At 43.6% G+C, this 23,114-nt stretch overlaps 1 protein-coding gene across 5 annotated transcripts in view; it reads right to left on the bottom strand.

The window, feature by feature from the left end:
• The window catches only part of NCOA2 (nuclear receptor coactivator 2), a 197,899-nt gene extending 184,728 nt beyond the window's left edge, over positions 1 to 13,171 (bottom strand). For 3 of the 5 annotated variants that reach the window (XM_066626615.1, XM_066626620.1, XM_066626617.1), the window contains exons 1-2: positions 13,068 to 13,171; positions 924 to 1,003 (exon numbers count right to left, since the gene is read on the bottom strand). The gene's annotated coding sequence lies outside the window, so the exon portion shown is untranslated. The remainder of the gene's footprint in view (positions 1 to 923; positions 1,004 to 13,067) is intronic. The other 2 variants (XM_066626616.1, XM_066626619.1) reach the window with 2 other exon arrangements.
• Positions 13,172 to 23,114: the final 9,943 nt, after the last annotated feature.

The raw sequence follows: 23,114 nt of genomic DNA, 5'->3' as shown, positions 1-23,114 counted from the left end.
GTACATATTTTTAGATTTAAGGCAGCCTTGAATTTTCCCCTTTACCACCAACTTCAGGACTTAAGTGTAAGATGTGTGCTGACTGTATGTTTTTGTTATGCACTTACTATCTATATCAAACCTAGGGATACATTTATGGATCTAGTATCCAAACAACCACCAGCACATAGGAAAACAATTATAGGATCGCAGTGTACCCTTTCAAGGGCTTTGAAAAAAATTACAAGACAGAAAATTCAATTATATTAAGCCTTAAGTTGCTTGTTCTTTTGAAGAAATAATTCTTGCTGTTCTAGAGCTCTTATGTTATAGAACACAAGCAACAACAACATGTCCATAGTCAAATCAAGTTTCATAAAGATTATCTGGTCTTACTTGCACTGGACTAAAAGCTAGGTCAGAACATAGACAACACATACTAAAAACAAGACTTTTTGCAATGCCACCATCATTCTTTTAGAAAGACTATTTTTTCTTTTGCATGTGGTTAGGTTCTAAACCACATTCTTGCAATACCTTGAAGATCATTACAAGGAACAAGCTCAGGAAGGAGGTTAGGATTCTGCCACCGTGCGTGCCTCCTTTCTGGGTTCAATCCACCTTCCTTCCTCCCTGCCTCCATCTCCACCCCGTTCCACTCACCCCCTGCCCCATTCTACCCCCTCTTCACCTCCCTCCAATCCCCTACACAGCCTTACTTGCAGAGGCAGGTCTCCGGGTTCATCATCATGTGGACCCAGTCAGCCGCTGCTTATGAGAGCAGCCAGGCCACACTCACAGGAAAGCATGATACACTGCCAGAATATGCCTTCTGGTGGTAGACCCACCAGACTGGATCAGGCCATAACATACAATTCCATACACAAAGTCTTATTTGTGATGTACAGCATTATTAAGCATGCATTATTTAAAAGAGAACTTACCAAGACTCAGTGAGGCAGTCAAATCACCAATACAGGTTGTGTATTTGAAAACTTCAGTATTCAGATACATCTCAAGCCTGCTATAAACAAAAAGATGAATAAATAAATATTTGCCAAAAACACCACCAAAAACGTTTATTTATTTTGACATACCAACATTAAAGTATTCCCTACTCCAGGTATTACTATGCAGTTTGCTACAGTATTGACTCCAAAAGTTTCACAATAATTCTGCTGCTAAAATGGATGTTTGCACCCCCAACAGGGACCAAATGCGTACACCTGTGGGCTGGGCAGACATGGGTTAAAGGAGGATTCTGGGACCATAAAATACTTCTTGAAACAATAGAAGTCAGGAAACCTTCACACAGAAGAATATTTTGAGGTGCAGTCTTTCCAGTCTATATTCAAATGCTATCTGCACCCAACTAGTAATGCTGTGCTGAAGTGACAGAAAGAAAATGGCAAAGCTATTGAGTGCATCACAGTTGAAAACCCCCATTCAAAATTTCATTCCAAACACGGACGTACTGGATTGCAGCCCTAGTCCCATACTATTTAACATGGAGATACTTAGTCTACTCGGTGGCATGGACTCTCCAAGGTTTCAGACATGGAACATTCTCAGTCCTACCCAGAGATGCCAGGTATAGAACCTGGGATCTTTAACATGCTGAGAAAAAGTGTTCTGCTACTAAGCACTTCCTTGTTCTACTGAGGATAAATATGTAGTTAGTATTTTTTAAATGTATAAAAAAATGCTGTATATTACTAAATTTATAGACCAGTTCCTGAAATTTAGAATGTATTTAAAATTCAGATCTATGAAGCACTGAACATTAAAGTATGCACGAAATAAAAATAAAAATTTATTTCTGAGCAGGGTCAATCCTCTCCAACTTTCCAGTTTTGGTGTAGCAACAATGCAGCCCCATTATAACGCAACACATGTTTCCACACTTTAAGATCCCAGTGACTGCCCCACAGGATGCAGCGCACACCCGACAGGCGCAACTGCACCAGCACTGGAAAATTGGATAGGATGGTCCCTTAGGCCACAATTCTATCCAACTTTCCAGTGTCAATGCAGCTGCACTATAGCCCTGAGGTAAAGAAATATTTTTTCTCTTACCTTGAGATGGTCTCTATGACTGCCACCCCCCACCCCTCACAGCAGGATGCAGTGCTTGCCCCACTGGCATGGCTGCATCAGCACTGAAAGCTGGATAAGACTGTGCACAAAGGCAGTGTCCTAAGGCACAAAGAGTTGAATTCAAGGAAGGTGGGTCACAGCTGCCACTGTTGTATAAAACACTTGCATAAGAGACCATGCAGTGCTATAATAAATAGGAAGCCAGTTGCTTCCAGAAACTATCTTGTACCAAGTCAGACCTTTGGTAATATTGACAATGACTGGCAATGACTCTCCTGGGTTTCAGACAGGAATCTGACCTTGCCTTACCTGGAGATGCCAAGGAATGAACATGGGACCTTCTATATGCAAAACAATTACTCTGTCACTTAGCTATGGCCCCTCCCCTAGTTTTCATGATTCCACAAGATGTTACATAAGCAGAACACCAGCTCTGAATTTAGTTTCACTTTTATTGCACAATGCTCCAAGGGAGGTATAAAACCACCTTTCCATGATAGGGAGCACCTTTAAATCTAATCAACTGAAATGGCTTTTGAGTAACCCTTGTACAGTATTGAATATTAATATAGATTTTAAAAGGCATATACAGTGGACTAAATTGTTGACTATGCCATACAGTCCCTATGCATGTTTATGCAGTTACATGGAAATCCTACTGAAGTCTATGAAGACTTCTCACTGGAAAGTTTGCACAGGATTACAACCTCAGGCTCTGTTCAGAATATTGGTTACTCATGTAAACAAAGTGTGATTATTAAAATGGTAAAAACTGTTCCAAAAATCTGCCCGATACCAAATCACACACAGTCCTTATAAAAGCAATAACGCAATGGGGATAAGAGTGTTGAGTTGTCTCCAGTCACATGGGCACGAAGAAGCCTCTGGATTGGGATAACTCTACAGACATTTATTGCACCAATAAAAGTATATTTTAAAATGTGTTCATACATACACATGCCCATAGCTGAATTCAAGTAAATTCAGACAGGGTCAAAGGAGACATGATGAGAAATGCACCACTGGATTTCTACCTTCTAATTATTATTTTAAAAAACAACAATCTAGTAACCATAGGAAGTCTAGATCCAGATGAGGACAATTGTATGGGAGTGATGAGATGTCCCTTTCCCTTGTGCCACTTCTCTGACCAAAATCGCAGCCCCTAAGCAACTTTTTTCTTTCCCAAGAAAAGCAACAAGCACAAGTAGCAGCTTTCTTCCCAGGACAAATGATTGCTATGGGGATTTGTCAAGGAGATGGCAAAGGGTAAAATTAAACCTACTTCTCCCATACCACAGTTCTGATGTGAAATCAAGGGGTTCCTACACCTGTTAAAAGATGGCTCCAAAAATCTTCTTAGGCATGCTAAGAGAATTAATTAATTAACAGTATTTATATACCGCTTTTCAACTGAACATTCACAAAGCGGTTTACAGAGAAAAATCAAATAACTAAATGGCTCCCTGTCCCAAAAGGGCTCACAATCTAAAAAGATGCCAAGGAATACCAGCAGACAGCCACTAGAACAGACAGTGCTGGGGTGAGAATCTTTGATCGCTCTCTTTTTTTTTAGCTTTATTATGATAAAAGAAAAATAGAACAATTATCTTTTGAAAGGAAGACTCTTACACCATATCACAAACTGCTCCTCAAACTTGCAGCAGGGACAATTAAGCTGGAAAGGAGGAATATGCAAGTGTTCCTTAAGAAGGATTTAAGTTCATGAACAAGTAGCAAAATCAGAGTGGATCTGAAGTACATCAGTTCTATGCTCCCATTATGCACCACAAAAATCTACACAAAAGGTTCCATGTGGTAGAGTTATGAAGAAAGTCATGTTTCACTTCAGACTTCAACATCATTTTAAAGCTCTAGATTTTAGCCATTAGCAGCTAGTATTTAATACCCTGGCAGATGAAGATCCTGGGATTGTTTTAGTTTTCCAAAAAGCCTTTTTAGTGCTAAAAAACCATGCCAAACATAGCCCTCATTCCACCATGGAATCAATTGCACCCATCACTAAAATGCAGCAGCATAGCTAGAGCTGTGCAAAATGGTAAGTGGTGCAGGCTCCTTAACTTGAGTGTAAGCAGCCTCTGCCGCTTGCTCTCAGAGCCATTCAGGCAGCAGCAGCAATGTGCAGCTGCTCTAAGAGCCAGTGGGAGGGTCTGCTTACACTCACATTAGGGAGTCTGCACTACTTAACATTTTGCACCATTCTAGCTATGCTACTGCTAAAATGCCAGTCCTTAATGTTTTGTCAGCACAGTTGAGCCAAGTAGTTGGCTAAGTGGAGGTGCCACATACTTCCACTCCCTTTCTCCATCACTATACAAAAAGACTAAGAGAAAAATACATATGCATACCCAATAAAAGAGCATGATGACTCTCTATCCCAACATCGCCTGGGATGAGATACAGGTGGAGGAAGAGTTGGAGTAGATGGAGGGAATGGGATCATCCTTAAGGATTGTACACCTAAAAGGGTATTAGCCCTACAATCTTGGAGGCATTGCTTTATAGCAGAATATATGCACAGCTATGCCCTTAGCAAATACAGGTTGAGTCTCATTCTCGAGGGTTCCCTTCCCAGGACTCACATGAATGGCAAAACACACACTAAAGCAAATCAATTTAAAAAACAAAATCTCTTTGTGATTTAAAAACAGCCTTGCTGACCTTCTGAAATGCACAGGGAGGCAATCAGTCTCTCTCTAGGTCAGGGGTGTCCAAAGTTTTTGGCAGGAGGGCCACATCAGCTCTCTGACACTGTGTCGGGGGCCGGGGAAAAAAAAGAATTAATTTACATTGAAAATTTGAATAAATTTACATACGTTTTCATAAATGAATATATTAAAGATGAACTTATATGAATGAATGAAGGTCTTGCAATAGCTCAAGGTCTATAAAAGGCCTTGCACAAAGAAAGGCTGGCCTTTCCTTTGCTGCTGCTGCATCACAGATGTGAAAGAGCAAGCAGTGGAGAGAGCTCTCATCCCACACCTCACACGAGAGGTCAAACAGTCGCCCTCACGCTGAGAGAAGTTGCATTGGGCCAGTGCGGGCTTCAACAAATCTCCGGAGGGCCAGAGGCTCATTGGAGACTGGGGGCTCCCTGAGGGCCGCATTGAGAGGCCGCGAGGGCCGCAAGTGGCCCCCGGGCCGGGGTTTGGGCACCCCTGCTCTAGGTGCTTAGGTTTTACTAGGAGGCAGTAATCCCTCCCTTCACCAAGAGCCCCAGTGAGGGGGAAAGAATGGAGTAGGTGATAATGACTGCCATTAAGTCTTCTTTCACTTGCTCAGGGGGAAGTGAGGAGTGAAGCTGGAGAGAGAATGATTGATGGATTGTCAGCCAGCTGTCCTCTCTGGCATTAATGAGGCTATTGTTAAAGGACTGTTTCCTTTAATTTAAAGGGTACTTATCACACAGAAAAATCTGTGGATAATCAGGTTATACCTGTAATCACTTGCATGACTGTCTCTCTACAATAGTAAAAAGCAATTTTTGAAAACTGATTTCAAAGGGATGCATTTTTCCCATTCTCCAGGGATCAGCACATTCCTTATCATTTGTGTTGAGTCAAATCCGTGTATAAAAAATCTGTGCATAACATGTTTGGACCTGTATGCCCAACATTTTAAATCCTACTATCCAAAGCCAAAGTTCTCTGTGCATGAATGCATGTGCACACACAACCCTTTATTGATTAAGAGAGTCTTTTGGAAGACCCAAGGTGACTAACAAAATTACCAAAATTACCAAAAATGTTTAACGCATATCATTAACCAAAAAGGAAAGAGCAGACACAGTAATTCATAATATCTGAATCAACATTCAATTGAACTTTAAAGTGTGCCCTGAAATTTTTGTGAAACCACAGATGAGGAATGGAAAATGATTCCACAGAAGGGCAAAACTAAACCTTTATCTACACAATTTTTGCCACTGCTTTTCCACCACATTAATGGTGAATTTCAGAAGTGCTGATGAATATTAATCCATTGGTGATTTATTTTGAACTTCCACGTACTGATCTATTTCAACATGTCATGATACAAGCATTACTGAAGTTTATCTGAAGACCTTCAGAACACTTAATAAGCTCCCTAAACATGATCAACAGCAATGGGTTAAATGTAGGTCACAAGCTAAATAGATTTGTCTCTTTAAAAAGGTAATAGACTGACAATAAAAACCATTCAATAAAAAGATGGCTGCTATCCCAAAGACATCATCACTGATGACAGTGGGACAGAAACCTTCACACATGATTCTGCATATGTTTCTCCAACACGCCTCTCTGTATGTTCAGCATTTATCTGCTACAGCAAATGCTGAATGAGTTCCTGCCAAAAATTTAGAAACATCAGCTGCTCTGGGATTTGAGAGGCAATTTCTTTTAAGTGGACCTCAATGCTAATATGATGTTCCTCCAAAGTACTCTGTTGCTTATGTCACAAGTAATGTGGCCAAGACCGTTGCATCACCTTCCACCAAAGAATCAAATCACCAGTTTTCAGTCATCACCACCAGTAGTAGATATACTGTTCAGTCTCCAACAGGAAGCAGCTTTTGGCAATACATTACCATTGCACAGGTGCATGTCCTTAAAGTTCAACTTGGTACACAAAGCTTCCCCTAATTTCCCCCCCCCCAGCTTTTTAAGACTGGGTTTGTACTATGCCTTAGTCTGAAAAAAACAACAAAATGATATGCTCCTCTTGAAAACTCCACTAAAAACTAGTCAAGAGCATGGGTTGCATCTGATAATTATCACAAATTAAAACATCCGTTTAAAGAAGATAGTCCTGACTCAAATCAATGAGACCTTTACCACCAAGTTCGATAGAATTAGGACGGTGCTTATTTAATTATAGTGATGTGCAACAACAGTGCACTGTGAAAAATTCAAAAAGTCATACCCAATCGTTTTGCCACAGTTTAAAAGGCTATAAGTCATGCACAGTCAATGAAATTATAACTGAAAGTTATCTTTACAGGTTTTTTGCCCAAAGCTTTTACCAATCCTGGATGGGCACCCACCTGACATACCAAACACAACCTTTGAAACTCTTAAAATATCTGCCAGAAATAGAAGTTATGCAAGAAAGTTACCATTTCAAACAGCTGCTAGTACACACTGACTTTTTTTCCAATATATCAGTTATTCTCCTAGGACCCAGAACCCATTAAGTGGAAAACATGCAACTGCACTATAGGCCATGAGTTTGCTTTCACTTAATGGCCAGGATCAAAATGAATTCAAATGTGTGGCAGTGGTTCTGCACATGTCCTGGAGCTTCCTGGTTTGCCTTTTCCTTGAACTACTATGAAGTTCCTAAACATTCCCCAGGTTTCAAAAGCAGTTTTTTCAGAAGAGGTTTGTTAAGGAGACCAAAGGCAATTGGAGGTAAGAGTTCACAGATGAAAATGCACACACAGAAGTCCATCTCCACAGGGAACTTCAAATAACAAGTATGATTGTGAACAGGGTGCAAGGCAAGCATCACATAAGAACATAAGAACAGCCCCACTGGATCAGGCCATAGGCCCATCTAGTCCAGCTTCCTGTATCTCACAGCGGCCCACCAAATGCCCCAGGGAGCACACCAGATAACAAGAGACCTCAACCTGGTGCTCTCCCCTACATCTGGCATTCTGACTTAACCCATTCCTAAAATCAGGAGGTTGCGCATACACATCATGGCTTGTACCCCATAATGGATTTTTCCTATCACAAGCTGGATAGTAATCTATATACTGAAAATACAGGCCTGCCCCAGTATCTGTGAGGGTTCTGTACTAGACCCCCCACAGATACCACAAATCCATGGATACCAGGGACACCCTTAAAAGAGTTAGATGTAAAGAAACACGCCGAAAACAGCTACATCTACCACAGCACAGCAAAACAGCTGCGTTCTCAGAGTTGCAGGCAGCTTTCTAAGCTGCTTGCAGCCTCTTCCTAGTTGTTCCAAGACTCCTCCTTTCCTCCAATGTCATCCCAGAATTCATCTCAACCAGAAAAAGAATGCATTGTGCTGCATTCTGGGGCAAATGGGGGAAGGCAGCAGCCTTGGAGCAACTAGGAAGGGGCTGCAGGAAGTATCCTTCGAATCCATACAGAATTAAAACTGTGAATTCAAGGCCCACCTGTACTGTGCTCTATAACTTCTGAGGCTCCTTTAGAAAGGCAGTAGTAAAAATTAAAAACGAAAAAATAAAAAGTTGGTTCTATGCTAGAACCCCAAGCCTTTAGGGTCATATTTTCAGTAAACACACTACTAATTTTAAAATGTGCTTTTCAAAATTCAGAACAAAAAATTCAAAATATCAAACCTGCTTTTCCTTACCTGACCATCCCTTCACTGAATAGTCCTAATTGTCAGATATGAAATACAATTTTATACCTTCACCATACAATGCGAAATATTAAGGTGCTGACTCTTTAAACTCAGGGTATGTCTGCATAATGGATATACTGCTAAACCATTAATATAAACTACTGACAAAACAAAAACAATATGCATTTGCCTATTCACTGTGTTGCAAACTTAGCTTTACATACAACTACTAAGCGCTCCTCTTTAATCAATGAAGCATTACTGTTTTAAAAGAAAAATTAAGAGCACATGTGTGCACATGCATGTCTCTCTTGTTTGCTGCTTTAAGCTCCATCATCTTTACATCTTGAAGTCAAAGAATTCCTCCATAACACCAAAATCCCCAAGAGAAAAGATAGCTCCATTCCCATCTGAAAGCACACAATGAAATCACAGCTGACAATGCACATCTATCTGGTATCTCCATATGTTCAAAAGGTTCTCTCTCAGCCCATTATATTCCTTCTCCCATTATACAGCTTGCCACTACCCAAACTGATGAAACAACATTTTCAAGAAAATTACTGAATAGAAAGAAGCTATGGTGTGCTGCGTTTTAAAGAGTGAAAATGAAATGGCCAATACAAACAGATAATCTGTAATTCAATTCAGTATGGTTGAGAACAGCAAAATACATGAATGTATACACAGGAACAATTATGTGTTATGTTCTTCACTGCTCATATCAATGTAGTAGAAAATTTCTGACCTGCAACAAAATACACCTAGGTTTTAATCATTAAGAAAAAATATCATTAAGACTGCAATCCTATACACATTTACCTGGGAGTAAGCCCCATTGAGCACAACAGGACTTACTTCTGAGTAGATATGCACAGGGTTGTGCTATAAGCCAGTTTAGCAGGTATTATCAATATCTCCCTTAACATAAGCAAGAATAAAAAAAAAGCACAAAAAGCACACAGATTTTAGGTTATTGTTATGCTGAGCTGCCAGTGTCTTCAAGACTATATAAAATAAAATTCATAAGCTGAAGCAGCTTTATTTTAGTCAGTACACAATCTACTACTTAGACAATATTAAAGAAGTCTCCTAGATTCCTCCCTTCACAACTCCATTCTGAAAAAAATCTCTAGATTACTTAGCTTCCCTGCTTGAGTTTCAATTTAACATAGGACTTCAGTTTATGCCAACATGTCAGTGACATCATCAACAAAAGGAGAGAGAACAGAAGACAGCAAGCATTGTAGTAGCAGCTGTCCTTCCTAGCTACTATGTTATTTCTATGCAGCAACCTGTACATTTTACAGATGGGCAGGCTCACTCTAAGTGAACTGAAATACTGTGAAAGACAATTCAAGCAGTTTAATAAAAGCACCTAATTTTTAAAAAAATCAAACTTAATATTTGTCATGTTGTGAACAAGATAAACTTATTTTGGTTTTTTACAACAGTTCAATTTGACATGCTCCATCAGATAAAAATTTTGTTAAAGGTTATGATTCCAACCAGATATGCTGCACCCATCATTGGCCCAACATGAAAAGCAAGATTAACTTGCCATATACTTGATTTTCAAGCACCAAAAGGTCTGTTCAAGATTTAAAACAAAATAAGCAGTCATTATGGTAAGTTGTTAAACACATTAAATACAGGCCTAACTGCTTAGCAAGATTTTTTTTATAACACTCACAAAATACATACTTTATTTAAATACAATATGTAGAAGAAAGAAAGAATTTAGTATGGTTTTCAAATATTGTACAATACAGAGGTGCTTGAGTTGAATGGATAATTTCAGAAGCATCTTAAGTTTAATTACCCAACAGTAAAAATCCAGGGATATGCAAGCTAAGATCTAACAGGTTATAGTAGTTAGGCTGCCCTAAGTTTATTCTTGCCTACCTCCATGAAGGCCATTGGTAAATGATAAAATTGTATCCAATAGAACTGGCATGCAGAAGTACAGAAATTGAACTAGTCACATTGTCCTATCTGTACAGTATTCTCATATGCCTCATGAAACATTGCTATAAATCTATACATTACATATATGTAACCATCAAACTTGAAGGCATTGCCTCAGGAGGTCAATGACAAAAATTAACGTGTGTATAGGGCAGAGTGCAAAATTGCATTATACTGATGTAATTTTCCTTGCAACAAACCCGTACAGAATTTTATTTAAAATATTTATATCCTGCCTCTCCCCTCCCATAATATTTATCCCCAAATTATAGCTGAGGAGCAGAGACTTGTAAGGAGTAGTTTGCCCAAGGCCACCTAGTGATTTCATGATACATGTGAGATTTGAAAAGGGGAAGTCCCAATTCAAAACTCTGTTTAGACACAGTGATACACCAGCTCTCAAAGATTAAAGATATATCAGCCCATAGTTAAGTGTTCCTGTACTTACCCTTGCATACAGAAACTTTCAACAAGGAGGAAATAAATGGCAACCTATAAATGAGCCTCTAAACCGATATCTGTGCTACAAACTTACACTGGTTTTATATTCGTTTAATTGTCATAGCCACTTCCACAGAAACTGCAATTTGAAAGTGCTGAGTATTCTCTTACTTTCCTCGCTCCTATGAGGAAAACCACAGTTCCCAAGGCTCCACAGTATAAATCTGGGCTGTAAACATGTCTGAAAGGGTATTTTAACTGGATAGGAACTTTCTACAAAAGCACTTCAACTGGACTTTCTCATTCATGTCCAACATGGATACTCAGATCAGGGTATTTCCATTGAGACACAGAACTGGTCACCCAAATATCGTTCAACAAAATGCCTTGTTACAAGGTTAGCAGGTAAAGTAGCCAGAACTTTGCTCTCTGTTTTTTTGTTGCCTTTCACACACATTCCATGTACTAGAATTAGTTAAAGGAACCCTCAGCACCAGGTGGATTGCAAGGCATATGGAAGCATGGTGGGGATGAAAAATACATATTACATGAACAAAGTCAAAGTTGCCAAGACAACAAATAACCCTGGATACCTTTGCAACAGATACACTGTGGCAGCAGGAGCAATGAATACAAGAACCTCTGCCTATAAAGAAAAAGAACGCCATCACTGTACTAGATGAAATCACAGTGGGATTTATGTCTCCAGCAGCAGCACACTGACAGTTTAAAGCTGGAGTAGGAAGATGAAGGGAGGAAGGAGAAGACGAGTATGTTGTTTGTGTACGACACACACTGGAACCCTCCCCTTCACAAGGGTAGCTCAGGGAGCAGGTGGAGAGGGGATTAGACGCACACCCTCCCTGCCACAGGGGAAGGGGAGGAGTATGCGATTCTCCATGTACAATAGGGGAGGGAGAGTGGAACTAGGCGCTTTCTCTCTCCCCCACCCCTACATGAAACAAAAAGAGTCCCACACAGAAAGGAAGGTGGAGTCCAGCCCTCCCCCTGCACTGCACACACACTGTTCAATCGATCCCATCAAGGCAGCCCCTTGTAGAGTTAAAGGGGCTTGCGAGCCTGGGGCGCCCAGAGCCTGTAGGCGCATTGCAAACCCGCACCCCGCCACCCAGGAGTCTGCGAGGCCATCGCCACCCTGGAAGGAAGGCACCAGCCCCAGCGATCCCCGCACGACTACAACGAAGGCGCCGCCGCCGCTGCCACCACCACCCTCCCCTCCCCCAGCCGGGCGCAGGCAGCAGCAATGCGGCTCCCCAGGCTGCGCTCGCACCCAGTGGCAAGCGGGGAAGGAGGCGGAGAGGCAGGGCCTAGTCAGGACCGGGGAGGGGGGACTTCGAGGGCCTCGCACAAAGTTGGAGAAGTTGGGGGGAGAGAAGGAGAAGGGAAAAGAAAGCAGCTCGTCGGGGGCAGGCGCGAAAGCAGCGCTGGAGAGACCCGCCAGCCGCCCCCACCTCCACCTCCACCGCCGAGGCGATTGTCATCATGAAGCCAGCAGCCACTCCGCCGCCTCCCGCTCCTCCTGCCTCGCCCCACACACAAGCCTCCTCCGCGGAGTCACCATTCCTCTCACGCTCGCTGCTGGGGTGTCACCGCAGGAAGCCCCACACCCTGGTCGCCTGGGGGGAGGACCAGCCCCTCCCACCCCCATTGTCAGCCACGCAGCTGCCACCCCCAAGTCCTTTCTGTCGAGGAACGACCCTCCTCCCCCCCTGGAGAGGGAAGGGGCAGGCAGCAGCCAGCCTCCCTTCTCCATTAACACTCCCTTTCCTCCATGCGCCGCGCTCTCCTTCCTCCAGGCGGCACCCCTCGGGGAGTGGGCTGAACGCAGACCCCCAACTTCCAAGCAGCCATTCTTGCTGCCTCACTCCCCTCTGTCTCCACATGAGGGGAACCTGAAGCAGCCACACACCCACCACTCGGAAGAGGAGAACAGGCGCTGGGGGGCGGGCTGACACCCCCTCAAGGGGCAGGAAAAGCCCCACAACTTGCCTGTTCCTGGGGGGCAGAGCCAGTCCCGCAGGCAGGTCCCCCCTTCTTTTTTGCCCCGTCGCCTCCGCGGTGCCCAGGCGCACGCCGCCTCCCCAGCCAGCCAGCCAGTCCTCCCCAGCAGCGCTCCACGCGAGCCAGGGTTATTATACAACCCCCCGCTGCCCGGCCGCCCGCCGAGGACCCCAGCAGGCCCAGTGGCGGGGGGCGCGCGCTCCCTCTTTTACCGAGGTCAGTAGTGTCTCCGGCTCCTGTCGCCCAGGCTGCCGCCAGCGCTGACCTTCGCTTTGTAAGAGGAAGCTGGAGCTGCCGAGTCCTCCGCCGCCATGTTTTAATAACTGGCTGCTTGTTTATTTCAATGGAGACCCTCCCACAGCTGCTCGCCCTCCTCCTCCTCCTCGGCCTGAGAGGAGGGACTGGGAGGGCCGAGGCGCACGCAGGGCGGCCGCCACTCCCTGCCTCGGCCAGGCGCAAGAGTGGCCTCCTCGGAGCCCAAGCCCGGCTGCGTCTACTCGGAAGGAAAGCCCATTGGCGCCGCTGGGGCTTCCTCCCAGGAAAGTGGGGAGGGCTGCGGAGGAGGCGCGGCGCGTAGTGCCCGTGCGCCCTGGCTGGCTGGCGCAGAGGGAGCAGCCTCCTTCCCCGGCTCGCTGCTCTCGCGGCGCCCAGGCTTCGCTGGCACTAGACAAATGAGCCCGGCTGAGCGTCAGCGGCAGGAGAGCCGGCCCTGCTCAGCCGCCGCCGCTGAGCTGAGGCGATTGGAGCGCTCAACAAAGGGCGAGAAGCAATCCCGAGTGGCAGAGCAGAGCACAGGCGCTTTGCGAGGGGCTCTTGGGCACCAGCAAACCTGGGCTTTTACAGCCCAAGCCTCTCCACACTTTCCTGGGAGTAAGCCCCACTGACTCTAATGGGACTTACTTCTGAGTAGACGTGCATAGATTGGACTCTCACTCAGCCATGGAACACTGACGGGGGGGGGGGGGGTTGCACATAACTTGCAGAAACTCCAGGAACATTTTTTGTCATACAAACACACTGAAAAGTCTATCATCACATAGCTGAAAAAAACATCCTGACAGCCAGTGGTTTTCAATCTTTTTCATCTCGGGGCACACTGACAAGGCACTAAAATGGTCAAGGCACACACCATCAGTTTTTGGACCACTGATAAGACACTGCTGATGGGGGGCTCACATCCCCCAATGGTCCTATTAACAAATGACTCACCTCTAAACTCCTGTGGTACACTTGTAGGCCACTCATGGCACACTGGTTGAAAATACCTGCTTTACATACTCAGATAAAAGACTGTACAGTCGTTTCAACTTCTGAATTTTTTCATACACTTTTGGGGTGCTTGAAAGCTGTGGGTGTTTCTGCTCTGCCTCTAAAGCTCAGATCATGACACCTCAAGTCTTTTTATCTGGTGTTACATCTCTTGTTGGGTCTTTTGAGATGTGGGTTTCTTGACATTCTGTTTCTCTCTTGGCCTACTGCATGACTAAACAATGTGGCATGCATTCAGAGGCTGGATCAGGGCCAGCCCATGTATGTGGCCAACTGATACAAAGCCAATCCTATGCATGTCTACTCAGAAGTACATTCCACTTTAGTCAATGGTGTCTACTCCCAGAAAAGTGTGGATAGGAGTGTAGCAGCCATTTTCAACCAACTGGTGTGCCATGTGCTGTGAGAGTTTTTTGGGGGGATCATTTGTTAGTAGGCTGCTGGGGGATGTGAACCCCTGCTGTCAGTGCAATGTGCTTTGTCAATTGTCAAAAAACTGATGGTGTGCCTTGACAATTTTAGTGCCTTGTCAGTGTGCCGTGAGATGAAAAAGGTTGAAAATCACTAGATTGTGGAAACAATCACTTCAGGTAGCAGATTGGCAAGGAGCGCCCACCTCTTTCTGATTCCTTGCTTCCAATGCTCCTCTTTCCATTGCCTAGACTGGAAAAGGAAGAGGGGAGACAGAGAGGAAGAGGCAATGTGAAGGGAAGGAGAGTGCTAGGCTAGAGAGTGCTAAGCTAGAGAGTGCTGGAGCGTGGAAGGAGCAGAAGCTGGCATGTCTGCCCTGCACATCTAGGCAACAGCATTTAGCATACCACCTTGGATGTCAGGACCTGGCCCTGGGCTCCATGAATACTTCACAGTAAAGCAAGATCATAACTCTGGGTGAATTGTGCTGAAGCCAGTGAGATAATACAAAGGTAATTGCTGTGCTACTGATACCTTTTTCTAAGGTATCGAAAATGATTGACCTGAAAATCCGTTTGCTCTCATTACATATAATGAGGTCATAGTTTATGACTGTAAGGGCGCAATCCTAACCTCTTACGTCAGTGCTTCCCGCACTGGCATAGTGGTGCCTGTGGGACATGTGCATTCTGCAACTGGGTGTCACTCAAGGAGGCCTCCTCAAGTAAGGGAATGTTTTTTTCCCTTACCTCAGAGCTGCATTGCCCTTATGTCAGTGCTTTCCAGCACGGATTAGGATTAACGGGTTAGGATTGCGCCCTAAATTCAACAATTGTCAGAAGTAATTCTTAGAATCTGTGAAGTGATGTGTAGAAATACCCTCCATGTTTATGTATAAACACAAGCTGTATATCACTGTACATATACATATATCATATATTTATGATTCTGAAGACAAAATCATAAGTGCCTGACTCTTAGCATTCAGCACAAAACCACTAAATGCAGTGATACAGATTGGAGAAATTAGTTACATATATCAAATCTTGTTATAGGTTGTCGCAAACAGGAAAGTAAATGACTTGTAGTAAAACAAGAGTTCATTATTAAAATACTAGCTTTTGGAAAAGGAAGTTTTGAACAACTTTGAAAATAAACTTATGATGATTATGAATATGGGGCTTACTCCTAGATAAGTGTGGCTAGGATTGTGACCCAGCACCCTTCCTGCCAAAGCCTTGCCAGTGGAGGCAAGGCAGGGAGGGTCACTTTGGGGTACTGCTGGCAAGGAAAAGGGTTTCTGCAGGATCTTTTCCAGCTGCTTCTGGCTCCTACCTACCTTCAGGCTCACCCTCACTCCCTCTTCGCTCTCCCCGCTCACCCTCACTCTCTCCACGTTCCACCAGGAGGGGCAGGCACCAGCAACAGCAGGAGCGTCCAAGCCCCTGTGTGGCTGCTCCTTTTTCTCCTGCTGCCACGTGCAGCTCCAAGCAGCAGCAGCCACCACCACCACCGCTACCTGACTCTTTGGCCCTGTGGCACACCTGAGGCAGCCTCATGGCACACCAGTGTACCACATCACATCTGTTGAAAACCACTGCTTTAAAGAGACTTAGGAGTGTGTTTGGTTTTCCATATTACTTTATCTAGCTGCCAGTACTGCATGGTTGCGTAGATCTGGGCTCTGCATCAAGAAGCCTAGTAGACCTTCGTCCAAAGACGATTGTGGCTGTTAGCATCTTCCCCCTGCCCTATTTTGCCCACCGTTCTGCCTGCCCCCATTGCTCCCTGCCCTTTTGGGAAGGGGCCCAAAAGAAACTTTGTACCACCTGATAAAATTCCTCTCATAGGCCCTGCTCAACTGCTCCAAGCGTGCTGGAAGTACCATAGATACTCATAATAACATAAGAACAGCCCCACTGGATCAGGCCATAGGCCCATCTAGTCCAGCTTCCTGTATCTCACAGCAGCCCACCAAATGCCCCAGGGAGCACACCAGATAACAAGAGACCTCATCCTGGTGCCCTCCCTTGCACCTAGCATTCTGACATAGCCCATTTCTACAATCAGGAGTTTGCACATACACATCATGGCTTGTAATCCATAATGGATGTCTCCTCCAGAAACTTGTCCAATCCCCTTTTAAAGGCATCCAGGCCAGATGCCATCACCACATCCTGTGGCAAGGAGTTCCACAGACCAACCACACTGAGTAAAGAAATGTTTCCTTTTGTCTATTCTAACTCTCACAATGCTCGATTTTAGTGGATGTCCCCTGGTTCTGGTGTTATGTGAGAGTGTAAAGAGCTTCTCTCTATCCACTCTGTCCATCCCCTGCATAATTTTGTATGTCTCAATCATGTCCCCCCTTAAGCGCCTCTTTTCTAGGCTGAAGAGGCCCAAACACTATAGCCTTTCCTCATAAGGAAGGTGCCCCAGCCCCGTAATCATCTTAGTTGCTCTTTTTTGCACCTTTTCCATTTCCACTATGTTCTTTTTGAGATGTGGCGACCAGAACTAGACACAATACTCCAGGTGTCGCCTTACCATCGATTTGTACACAGCATTATAATATTAGCCATTTTGTTCTCAATACTTTTTCTAATGATCCCAAGCATAGAATTGGCCTTCTTTACTGCCGCTGCACTTATATGTATATACTCACATATAGTAATCAAGCTCCAATTCTCACTTCATGTTATCGCGAGGTCAATCAGAGGGCAGAGCCTTTCAACTCTGAACAGTTCAGTTTCTCAGCTGAGCTGTTGCTCAGCTCAGACAGGCACCTCCTTAATTGCTATAGTTACTTTCTAGGAACATTCCAGCCAAAGTTAACCTTTTATTCTCCTTCCTTCTGCTGCAGCCTTGGCAAATGCTTGCAAAGCAGGTCTGTTTTTTGAAACACCAGGATGGGACCCTCCTTCCCAGGATACAATTCAGTACACCATTACTTACAGTAATTTACATTACTTACAGTACACCAACAGACTACATGAATACCAGGTTGGGAACTACTGTTTACTGGTATGTAGTTTACAGTGCACTTACTCTGATAGTGTTTACAAAAAGGTGGTGATGACCAGAATTTAAAAAAGAATAAAAATGTATCTTATGATCTTTTAGTATGTTTTTAATAGAGACTACAGTTCTTAGGTAACAATTAGTGATAGGTTATTTTTCAGGATCTGGTCTGGCCTTGGGTAAAATCAGACAAAACTATAGTCAGACACCACCCTAAATTTAACCCCTGACTTATCCGAGGGTCATAGAAAATTCTATGATTGCTGGCTTGAAACCTGCCTTCGACTTATCTGTGGGGTCAACTTATAGGTGAGCGTCTGCGGTGATTGAGTGGCATAATTGCAATTACTTCTGGTTCAGGCAGGGGGCAGCATTTTTAGGCACAGCCCCAGGGTGGTCAAACTGCCAGGTACACTGCTGACTATTTGGGCAGTACTTTGGATCCTAGCTGTACTATTTAATAGTTTAATGCTTTTCCAATGTATTATTTATCATAATAATTGTCATCTTCAGTTATCATTTTTGAAGGAGGAGGCACCTCAGACATTTTGAATAAATAAATATATTAGCAAATACCATTTTTCATTTTTTCCTTGCAGCTTGTTGATTTCTTCTGGCAGTTTTTCCCAATTTCTACAGAAGGAGTTTAGTTATTTACATACCCTATAGCTAAAACAGGTACATACACTAGCATCAACTTTTGGGATCAGGATTCCAGTACATGAAACATCTGCTTACTTTTGGTGCACTGAGCTGATCCTCTTCCACCCAAGCATTTGAAATTCATTAACTGCAGGTTGTTTCCAGTTGTGTTTGTTACTTAATGCCTAGGAGGCATATTCTAATTTAGAAACAGTTGCAATAGACTGAATGATTTGCTGTAATTTTCAAATTGTATCATACGTAAGTCTTATGCCCCATATACTTTTCCTGTATGTCTTAACTTCTGACTCTGGGTAAGTTGAATCTGAAGATTTAGAAGAGCTATTTTAAAGCCTCCAAAATTGTTTTGGTCTTTCAGAAACAGGATGTTCTGCTGTTTCCTGTTGTACGATATCAGCTCAAATGTGCACTCATCTCGAAATCTAACACGTTTCACAAAATAGTCACTGTCAGTTTTACCCCAATGGCCAAACCCTAAACACAGCAGTGGGATTCAAAGGAGAGATAAGCAAGGAGTTGTAGTTCCAGATTTCATTGCAGCAGTTCCTACTGCAAAGAGGCGAGGCACTGTGCATTTTAAAAAGCAGCTGTGCATTTTAAAAAGAGTGAAATACTGCAGTGAAGCAAAACTCTGACTGCATAGTCTCTCCCACATATGCATATCCTTCCTCTGAATATAAGCCATTATGTAGCAGCAGGAGCCAATGTGCTTTCAAACAGAAGGGCTGGGGTTCAAATCCTTAATCTGGAGGTGAATCTTAGTGATGAAATGGGCAGTCCTCTCCTGTGCTGCCCAACACGATTGCTGCACTCACAGCGCCGGCACTGGGTATTGCAAATGTACCTTTTTTTAAAAAAAAAATTATTTTCCAAATTATCTATCATATCATATCCTATATAATATATAATGTATACAATATATTCATCTAAATGCCCTATCTTATTCATCTACAACTTCATTTTCAACCAAGCACAGAATGGTCTCCATTGCTCTATCTGTGTTGTTTTGCGCTGTTGATCAAAATCTCTGTAAGTCTATCCATTTCTGCCTCATTCATTATTTTCTCTATTAATTCATCTTTCGTTGGAATTTTAATATCTTTCAAGTATTTAGCATATAAAATCCTTGCAGCAGTTAATATCATAACTAAATACACATCAGTTTCTTTATCTATAATATCTAAGGTAATATTAAACAAAAATAACTCTGGTTTCAGTGATATTGTAAATCCAACAATCTCTTTTATTAGATTCCTTACCATTTTCCAATATACTTGCATTTTTTACATGTCCACCACATATGATAAAACGTCCCTTCTTCACATTTACACTTCCAACAATTTTTTGATATGTTCTGATTCATTTTTACTAGTTTGACTGGTGTCGTGTGCCATCTATAAAACATTTTATGTACATGGTATTGCAAATGTGCCTTAAAGCACTTTCCCACCAGTGGGAGACACCAAGCACCACTGGAGAGGCCAGTGCCAGTTGTTTGTTGGGCCTCAGTGCCAGCAGGATGCCTAGGAGGACTGCTGGGCAGTAAGTATACCCGCCAGGTGATGGAACAGCTTCCTGGGGAGGGTGGGGGAGGTGGGGAGGGAGAAGAACTGGATGAAGGCCAGATCAGGCCCTGGAGGGGGGTAGGAATGGCAGCCAAATCCTTTCCCCCCCCCCGCCTCTGGTGGCCAAATCCTGGGCCCTGGAAACACACCATGGTGCAGCTCCAAGGAGACCCATTGGGGCATCAGGGGCTCTATATGGGGTCAGGGAACTGACATGGGGTAAGAGAACCAATGTTCTCTTACCCCATGGAGATATCTGGCGGCTTCCCTGGCCCCACAGGATACAGCAGTGGCCATTTTGGCACCGCCGGGTTCTGGGAAAGTTTAGGATTGGGCTGTTAGGGTCAAACTGAACACACAGGACAAAACAGTGTGCTTAAATGATGTCTCCTAAGGCCTTCGGCCAAGATATTCTCTCTAAGTGAAACTTACCTATGAAGACAAAATGAGAAAAAGCCATGTATACCACTCTGAACTGGATGTCCCACTGCTTAATGTCCTACTAGTGATATTGATGGGACCTAAAAGCTCTTCATCTGGCCCTAACATTCCAATGAAATCATTCAGGATGCAATACTGTTTCCTAGGAGTAAGTCCTACCAAATTCAACGGGGCTTACTTCTAAATAGACATGCATAGAACTGTGATTTAAGCCAGTTTTTCCCAACATTGCGTATACACAACAGGGACCAAATGTATACACCAGGGCCTAGGAGAGGGAGGTAAAGGGGGTAATTTGTACTTGGGCCCAAGGTCCAAAGGGGGGCCCAGGAGCCAAAGGAATTTTGGAACACAGAAATTTCCTGGGATCTTATGTTTTCCTATCTACTCAGACTTGTTACCTGCACGGGATGCTGGGGACACTACTGATGCCACATGGGTTGGTAGACCTGGGCTCCAAATACTTTTCCAGCTGTCTTTACCCTCCCCCTACCCTGTTTTGCCCCTCCCTGCCCCTATTCTGCTTGCCCATCTCCACCCTCCCCAGCTCTGTTTCACCTCTCCCTCTTTGCTAAGGGGCCCAAAAGAAACTTTGTATCCCCTGATAATTCCTCTCAGAGGCCCTGGTATATACCTGTGGGCTGGGCAAAAAATTGGTTAATTAATATGCCTAGGATTCAAATTCTCGTTGTTTTGACACAGGATTTACCAGCTTCCAATCATTATTCTCATTGGCTTTGTTTAGCCAGCCCTCCAATTCCACAGAACAACTTATTTTGTGATGCCTTTCTCCATCTGATAGCCAAGATTGCTGTGTTCCTGCAGTTCTACAACCTGTAATTTCAAGCCAATGCTAAGATGCCTTTTAACTTTCTCCCTGCTGCATGGAAGTCACTTATCCACCAATTGATCCTACACAGCTCAGGATTTCTTCTAAATGACTCAATTACACTAGGACAAGGTTATATGGACACTCCTAGATCCACTTGTGGCCCCACCCAAGTGACTGGTTTATTTAGACACAGCCCCAGGCACATGAGATCCATTCATGGATAAGTGACTTCTATGCATCTGTAGGAGAATGTTTAAAGTAAACTATTAACATGAGGCTGAAACAGTAGCCATTCCTGCCTGATATACAATACAGACAAAAAATATGGCATGAAATTGTTCCAGAGCTTGACCTGTGCATCTGCACTGTACGCTAGGGACATTTTGTCCATTGCAAGTCCACAGCCCAATCCTATCATCAGTCTGCACTACCAGAACTGGCATTCCATCAATGCAGCCAGTCCTTTGGTGTTGTGAAACACCAAGCCATAAAGCAAACAACTGGTCCACAGCTCAAAACAGCAATCGGTGCTGGTCACACAGCAGCAGTCTCCCTGGAGCACCCAGTGCTGGTAATTTAGTGGTGGGGGCATGTTGTGGGCATGGATGGGGAGGACATGGGTAGACTGGGGGAATTTCTGGGAAAGGATGGGGAGGAGCAGGGATGAGGAGGAGGCTGGAGGGAGTGGTGGCAATGGCATATACCAGATCTTACCCCTCCATTTTAAACCTCACCTCCTCTTTTTTTTGCTTTGATATACACCACCTATGTCCAATGAAATCAACTAGAGAGCAGTCAGTCTACCAGGAGGTAAGTTCAACATAATTTTACTTACCTCCTGCTGTCTGTTCAATCACCCTTACCCCCCCCCCCCCAGAAAGCAGAATGTGCCTTTTTGGCACAGCTGCATTGACACTGGTGGAGGGGGGGTAGGATTAGGCCCCCAGTAACATCAGTGCAATCCTATGCATCCAACATTTAGTACTATTTGTTACTGAGATTGCTACTTATTGGTAACACAGAAAGATGAACTTTCTGCTTCCCCCCAACCAGTATATCTTATAGGTATGCAAGACACATTGCTTTTTAGCATATAAAGCAATGCTCAAATCAGATTGGAGCCAGAGAGGGCAAGGTCCCTTTAGTTTTGATGGCCCCCTTAGCTGATTTTTTGAAGGTTGAGGGTGGAGCATAGCTTGCACCTCTTATTGTAAAAGGAAAAGGAAGGATATAAATGTTTTAAAATAAATTGTGTGGAACCAGGGATGTTTTAAATGTTTTAAAACCAATTGTGTGGAAATTTCTGTCTTTCTTCCCATAATTCAAGCACTGATCAAGAGGATCAGGATATCAATATAATGTATCTAATAAAATCTCTCTTTCATAGAGTTTCTGTAGTACAGAGACTGAGGAGCAAATTAGGACTTTCCTAGTTCAAATCTTACTATTGCTCCCATGCTTCAGTATGGGGAAAATATTTATTTCATGGGGTTGTTATTAGGACTACATCAAGATAGTACATGGAATCACTTTATACACTCAGAAAGCACTTTAAAAGCATTAAGAGTGTGTGCCTATATATATATTTATTTCTGTTTACTTTCTTAGAACAGAGTTCTCAGCTGATCATTCCTTGAAATTCCAGTATTCAAATGCCACAGCTCAGGTTGCTGCGTATTCTGCTAGCAGCTGAACATGGTGGAAGTATTTTCTTTCTGACCATGAAATGCAGTACATTTTTACACTTCTTCCACCTTTTTGCTGGTATACATACATGCAGCTCCCAATCAGGTTATAAGGAATCTGTTCTCATAACAGAATGAATAATAACACAGTACATGTCAAAAGAATCTTTTGTTCAAGCTGTTTCTGGGAAAATAAAGACTCCTTATAATTTGCATCATAAGAACATAAGAAACATCTTGCTGAATCAGGCCAAGGGCCCATCTAGTCCAACTCCCTGTATCTCACAGTGTACCCCTCCCCCCAGGTGTATCTGGGAGCACTCACATGATGGCAGCCTGTTGCCATTCCCTTGTATCTGGCATTCAGAAATA

This window comes from Tiliqua scincoides, chromosome 4 (assembly GCF_035046505.1).
Source record: "Tiliqua scincoides isolate rTilSci1 chromosome 4, rTilSci1.hap2, whole genome shotgun sequence".
Classification (NCBI taxonomy): domain Eukaryota; kingdom Metazoa; phylum Chordata; class Lepidosauria; order Squamata; family Scincidae; genus Tiliqua; species Tiliqua scincoides.
Note: the sequence above shows the minus strand (reverse complement) of the source record. Positions and strands in the feature narration are given on the sequence as shown.